The sequence below is a fragment of the Lactuca sativa genome, chromosome 5 (assembly GCF_002870075.4).
Source record: "Lactuca sativa cultivar Salinas chromosome 5, Lsat_Salinas_v11, whole genome shotgun sequence".
Taxonomy (NCBI): Eukaryota; Viridiplantae; Streptophyta; class Magnoliopsida; order Asterales; family Asteraceae; genus Lactuca; species Lactuca sativa.
The window spans coordinates 86,189,349-86,196,536 of record NC_056627.2 but is presented as its reverse complement, the minus strand read 5'-3'; positions in this window follow the sequence as shown (position 1 = coordinate 86,196,536).

The following is a 7,188-nucleotide window of genomic DNA, read 5'->3' as shown; positions in this document are numbered from 1 at the left end:
GGAGTTATCTATAATAGTTCTTTTATATTTGATGAAAACATTCTTTAAGAAAATCATACATTTCCTTTAGTAAAAATGGTAACCATCATATTTCCTTCTATAATCACTTAGTTTATACTAGTTATATATAATCTGATATCGAACGGACAGTTAAATGTGTGAATCTACCATAAGCCCACAACCAAACTTGGAATAGGAAGTAAGTCGGAAAGCACACATTCCACTACCTATCGGATAAATTATATATAACCCTGACGTATAAACTAAAGAATTGTAGGACTAACCATTCAAGGTCCTTTATGCTAAATTCGTTCAATAATACAAATTAAACCTTTTACAGATAAGTTTCTAGTTTCACCTGCTCAATGTTCTATCCGAAAAGTATGTTTTTGTACTAGAAAGAAGTATACTATGTTTGTATGTTATGACCTAACCCATACCTGTCACTCCCTATGATTACTTGGTAAATACGATTTATATATATATATATATATATATATATATATATATATATATATATATATATATATATCACTAAGATCGAATAGATAGTAGACTGTGTGAATCTACTCTAAGCCCATAACCAAACAAGGAACAGGAAATGAAGCGGAAAGCACACATCCTATTGCCTATTGAATCTGATTAATATATAACCCTAATGTATCTACCAAGGAATCATAAAGTTAGAATTATAGGCCCCTTTCAAATTGTATGTTCATGTTACTACGAAAGTTATGAGGCGTAGATCTATTATTAGGAAAACCACTAGAAGTTATGAAATCATGTACTCTAGACAACTTAGACGATACTGATCTAAATTTCATATATTGTTATGTTTTATTTATTATTGTCTAATACTTTGTAGATGTACCCTTTGTAAATAAAACCCAATACTTTGCATATGTACCCCATATATAACCTGATACTTTGTAGATGTACCCCTTATATAACCCGGTACTTTGTAGATGTAGCCCATATATATAACCTGGTACTTTGTAGATGTACCCCATATATATCCTTATAACTTGTGTATTATCATATTTTGTTCTAAACAATGAGTTAATGATAAATTCCCTTCCTAGGTTACTGGGAGTGTAAAGTATAAGTACGTGAATCATGTATTGTTCCTTTGTTCTAGAATATAGTATGTACTAAATCCCTAAACTAGCCTTCGACAGCTAATCACTATCGTACTCTCGGTACTTACTATTTGAGTACTGGTATTGGATTCTCCTTCAGCGGAAAGATGGAATTGACCATGCACACTGACTCCTATTCAAGATATGGATACTAGACTGTCCTGCATATGAGACGGATTGTTCTTCTAGCCTACATCGACGGGAATCAACTCCTTACTCTCTTCCTTCTATACCTATTTGAAAGTCAGGTACATATTATAGTTTACTAGTATACTTGTTTGAACTGCTACTGATTTGTAGAAAAGATTCAATTAACAACAATCTAACATCTTTTAAAAGAGCTTTTTAATTGAATTAATAACTTATAAAAGCAGAAGAATTTCTTTTGTGTGATGGTTATCACAGGTAAATATTAACACAATATAATTTTGCTCAACTTGTATTCCCCCCCCCCCCCCTTAAAAGCATTTAAAACTATTTAAAAGATAGATTATAAGGGTATGAACTCACCTTATGTGGGTGATTCAACCTAAGGTTCGATATAGAATGATTAGTTCCACGAGTGAAGTCCCGAGGCACAAACGAGTCCAAAAGAGTGCTAGAAGCAAGTTAGGAGGCTGAAAGATGATCTTGGGTGGGCTTGAGGTGTTCACGGCCCAAGCTTGATGGTGTACGGCCCAAATGATGAAGGGTTCACGGACCACTTGAAGTTCACAGCCCAAAATGGTGAAGAACACTTGAAGATCTTGGTGTTTTGGCAAGTGTTTGAAGATCCTAGTAAGCTTATATGGAGTAGCACAGGAAAGGGGTGTTTAAGAGTGAAAGATGGTGTTTTTGAACTATGATACTTCAGAGAGAATGGAGTGATTGCGGCCAGGAGAAGAAGAAGTGAAAGAAAAGTGGCTAAAATTCACCCATATAGCAAGAGATCACGGCCAAACAAGGGATTACGGCTGTGAACATGGTCCTTGGCCGTGAGCCTCACTTGTTGGAGTTTTATGGCTCAAATGTTGTTCTAGGCTCTTGGTTCTTATGTGGTTCACTTCCTAACACACAATCCTTAAGTGTACTAGGCTTAGAACTCTTAAAATGACCCTTAACAAGGCTACAAGTTAACAGAAACAAGTCTGACTCTCAATTGATTGAATTGACTTACAAGATGAAATTTCGGGCTCTCACAAGTATCAAGCGGGGTTTTCAATTTTTGGGATTTCATTCCCCCGCTTGGCAATTAAAAAAATAGAAGAACACGCGTTCGTGAAAAAAAAAAATTATAAAACGACAGTTTTACACGACACACTTTTTTATGATAGGTGCCCTCCGTGTTTTTAATTTTTTTGTGGGACATTAATTTTAGGGCACGCATAAATGTGCATCCTCTATCCTTCAAATTTTGGAAAACCGACATTAATTTTTAGGGTACGCACAAATGTGTGTCCTCTATCAGTGTGTGTCATTAATTGCACGTCGTAAAAGGTTGTTTTTCTAGTAGTGTAATTATCCACCTTCTTATTATCAACATGGGATATTCTAGAAACCCTAGAATATCCCCATTGAAACCTTCCATCCTTCTCCAAGAACGTTCTGGAACCCTTTTGTTTAACTATTGAACAATTGCACTTTAGATCATGCACTGTTAATTAATTCTATTAATCCCAAAATTAATTCCAATTAAATTTTTATTAATTCTCAATTAAATAATACTATTTCTAATTAATATATTATTTACATAATATATTAATAAACTATTTATTACAATTTATTAATCAAATAATAAATCAGCCTCTCTCTCCAACAAATCATCATGTCTAATTGCTAGGTTTGAAGGCAACCCAAAAGGACTGTGTTGCTATCAATTCAAGTTTATACCAATTATAGTTATGGATTAGACATCTAACTCAACAGAAAGGAGTGTTGAATCCACATGACACAGCCTAAGCACCAATTCCTCTTTGTGCAAAGCACATACTAGTCAAGTATGAAACATATAAAAATGGGACTTTGTTTCTTAATTAAAAAGAAAAATTACAGTGAAATAAAATAAACAAAATCCAGTAATAAAAAGTGTTTCAATTCTATGACTCTTCTAATTATGCAATTAATCCAGATCTGGTTATTTAAAATGCTTTTTTTCTAAGTTGGTATTGAAAACTAATAATAACCTATTGTGAGTTATCTTTTACAAAATTAATTAACCAAAACAAGCTCTTTAGTTAATCCTAACTTTTTACAAACTTAATTGAATATGATCTTAAATAAATCAGAAAAGAAGAATTATGATTTGTCAACAATTCCCGACAATAATTCTCACATGCTTAATTGGAAACATAAAAATAAGTAAATTTAAGTTTATAACATAATTAAATCTCAATGAGGAATCAATATGTTACTTGTTACTTATTACAAGTTCATTAAAATAATTATAGATTTTAATTGATTAACTAAAATGACTTAATCCTAAATTAATAGACCATTCTAAAAAGAATTAAAAATCAAACATTCATGAAGCACAAAATTAAACCAACAGAGAGAAGCGCAAATTAAAAACCAAATCTTAGATTAACAGCATAAAAAGTCAAAGTCTTTGCCGAACTGAAAACTATAGTTTTTAAACATGCATGGATAAAACAAATATAGACAAATAAAATAATATGTAACGTAAAAATGATAAAATTTAAACTAATTAGTTGAGTAAAAATCTTCAAATCTTCATAAATCACCGGAAAACGTCATAATTTTGTTTAAAATGGCTCTACATCGGTCTATGAATCAATGCCTTGATTTGGAAGTCAGGAAGGTTATTTATAGGCAAAAACTAAATTTAGATAAGGATTATGGGGTTGATGAGGTCGAATTTTCGAAAAACATGAAAAATACAAAAAATTCGATTAATGCACAAGCCTAACTTATATCGAAGTAGATTGCCTTAAAAGGTGATCATAAAATGGGTGTCCTTATTGTGTAATGGCTTCAAAGTATGAAAATATAATTTTTCGGCTTCATGAAATTGTCAAGATAAAAGTGTAATCGTATTTCTGATTGTGTTTCTAGGAGTTTAACTTTGACAAGGTCTTCAAATGGTTAGAAAATTTTACGGGAACAAAAAACAATCGTGTAACATGATCATGCTCTTTGGCTGGGATCATGTAAAACCAAAAATGTACAATTCTCACCTGAAAACTTCAATTTTAGCTATTTTAATCCAACTTCTAGATTCCTTAGATGTTTTTCCTTCAAGAAGCTCCAAAAATACATCTAAGCTGCTTTCCAAAAACACATCCAAAATACTACTACCTTCAAAATGCTTGAAAACGACATAAAATCTGAACCATACAAGAATTCTGGTGAAAAACATGATTTGACTATAATTTACGCTAAATACATATACAAATAATAAAATATTATACAAAAGAATAATAGAAACTAATAGAAAAGATGCAGAAAATGGAATTTAACAGGTATTCTTCAACATATGGAGATAGATAGATGTTTCTTTAACCATTATTTGAGTACTAGTGCTAAGATACGGTTCTATATTTACCTTTGAACTATTTCAAATTCAATATGACTCCCACATTCCTCGTTAGATACAATATATGTAGCAAACTCCTAACTGACTGGAAAACCAGAACCCCACAAATTGTTAAAATATCTCTTCATCTTGAATAATTGCATATTCATGCTTTCTCCTACATATAATATGCATCCTGTTATAACGTTCATAATTTCAAATCATAAATAACTGTAACAAACAGTTTCCGGATCAGACCGATTTAGGGCTTCAAGGAGGTAAAACCAAGGCTCACAATGTGAACCATAGAGAAATAAAAAGCTCAGGACGTGAGGTGCGATGCAGACCAAACCCATGATCTTTTGGGATTTCATTCATATTTAAACCCCATAAACTTCATTTTAGGGTTCCTAAACAGCCTCATTCGTTCCTAAACTCAGTAAAACCCTAAACCTAGCCTCTGATTGTGATTTTGGTGGAGTTTTGGTGGCTTGGAAAAGAAGGGGTCGCCATTGAAGCATAGTTTCAGCTTGGAAGTTCCATTTGCAACCTCTAGCTACAATTCTGGACCATTATGAGTAACCAAGAACCAAAATTTATGTTCCCTTGTTATTTTTAGCCATGGTTTAAGAGTTAGATTGTTGGGACTCCATAAAGTTGGCAACTTTATGGGTCCAAGGGGTCCCTTGGTGCTTATATCTTATGGATGTAAAGTTTGGAGGATGTTTGAGTCCATGCTTGAGAACTTAGCTCCGTTTTCTTCATAAATGACCTAGTTTGAGATCAAGCTTTGTATTGGACATACAAGACCTTAAACAATCAATTTTTATGATCCTAGGAGTGTTAGAAAGCCTCTTGGAAAAATGGAATGGTGGATTAACGGATTAAGAGGATTTTGGATCAAAATGGCGAACAGACGGATCTGACGACGTGAGGAGAATGCATGTAACGTCGTGAGGGTTGTAAGACCCGACTATCTTGTCCTATAGTTGCTCATGACGTGAGCCATAGATGTTCACGTCATGAGAGTCTACTGACTATTGACTTTCATTGATCGTTGATCGTTGACATTTGACCAAATTTTACTTTAGGTCAAACTTGAGGGTTTTGGATTGTTCATTAAGGTTTTACTTGGTTTTGGCGATTAGCAGATTCGCGGGAGCACACAGCACAGAAAGGGAAACGTGTCTCAGTTTTTCGGCTTCTTCATTTTAGGTGAGTTTTGCCTCATTGTACCCATGAGTCGAAGGAACCAATGCCAGCCCACTAGTTTTGGTTATCTTTCAAGAGAAGGATGTCATAAGGACTGTATATAGTCATGTAAGATAGACTGAGGACTCTTGATCTAGTCTTTCTTGTATGTTCCTTGTTTAGTTGTGACTCTAGAGTAAGATTACCTGTCTGGGTATCTATCTCACCTCTGAATATATACGATTATGCATTCCTTGTATTGTTGGTATTTAGTATGTTGCTATGTTGTAGTGATCTGTTAGATCTGTATCCTGGTATATAGGATGTTGCTATGTTGTAGTGATCTGTTAGATCTGTATCCGACTATATATAGGATGTTGCTATGTTGTATTGATCTGTTAGATTTGTATCCTGGTATATAGGATGTTGCTATGCTGTAGTGATGTTAAATCTATATTCTTGTATATAGGATGTGCTATGCGGTAGTGATCTATAGATCTTTTTGTCTATGTGTAGCTATTGGTTATCATCTAACAGAGTGCCCTAGGGACTGTATGTGGTCATGTAGGATAGCCTGAAAACTCTTGATCTAGGCTTTCTTGCATGTTTCTTGTTTGGTTGTGGCTCTAGAGTATGATCATCTGTTCGGGTGGCTATCTCAACTTTGGGTACTTATGGTTATGCATTTCATTGAGGTTAGCTGATAGCAGGAATGTGTGATGTGAGAGGACTAGTAGCCGGTAGTGAGTTGTATGATTGATGTTTGCTTGTATTATGTGCCTACTTGTTCCTGATTGTTTATATGTCGACGTATGGTAGTAGTGGGTTGAGGCAATCCTGCTTTGTGTTGTAGGCCAAGATACTTGGTGCGAGGCGGCTGTAAGCCGTAGGCATGGAAGCTTAAGAAGAGTTGTTGGGTTGGGCCGGTAGGCCAAAAAACCCTACGTATTCCAACCTGATGGTGGATTGGACTCGTTTCATGTTGGCATTCCAATCCATGGACTGGTTGGGCCTGTGCATTCTAACCGGGAGGTTGTGGGCCGTTATGAATGCTTGTATGTTTATCGGATGGTGTATTTTGGGGGAAAACTCACTAACATTTATGCTTACCCAGTTGTTTATTGTTTCAGGTACATATCATCGGTGGCTATAGGAAGGCGAAGGCGGGCCTATAGACACTCATCAGTAGCATTGGGGATTTTGTGTTCGTTATAATACTCTGATTCTTAATATTTGTAATTATGAACTGATGGTTTTCTTAAACAGATTTTATAATTGGGAAGTTTTACTTTAAATAAAATGAAACAAAATTGGTCATGAAAATGGGACGTTACAATAACTCACCCT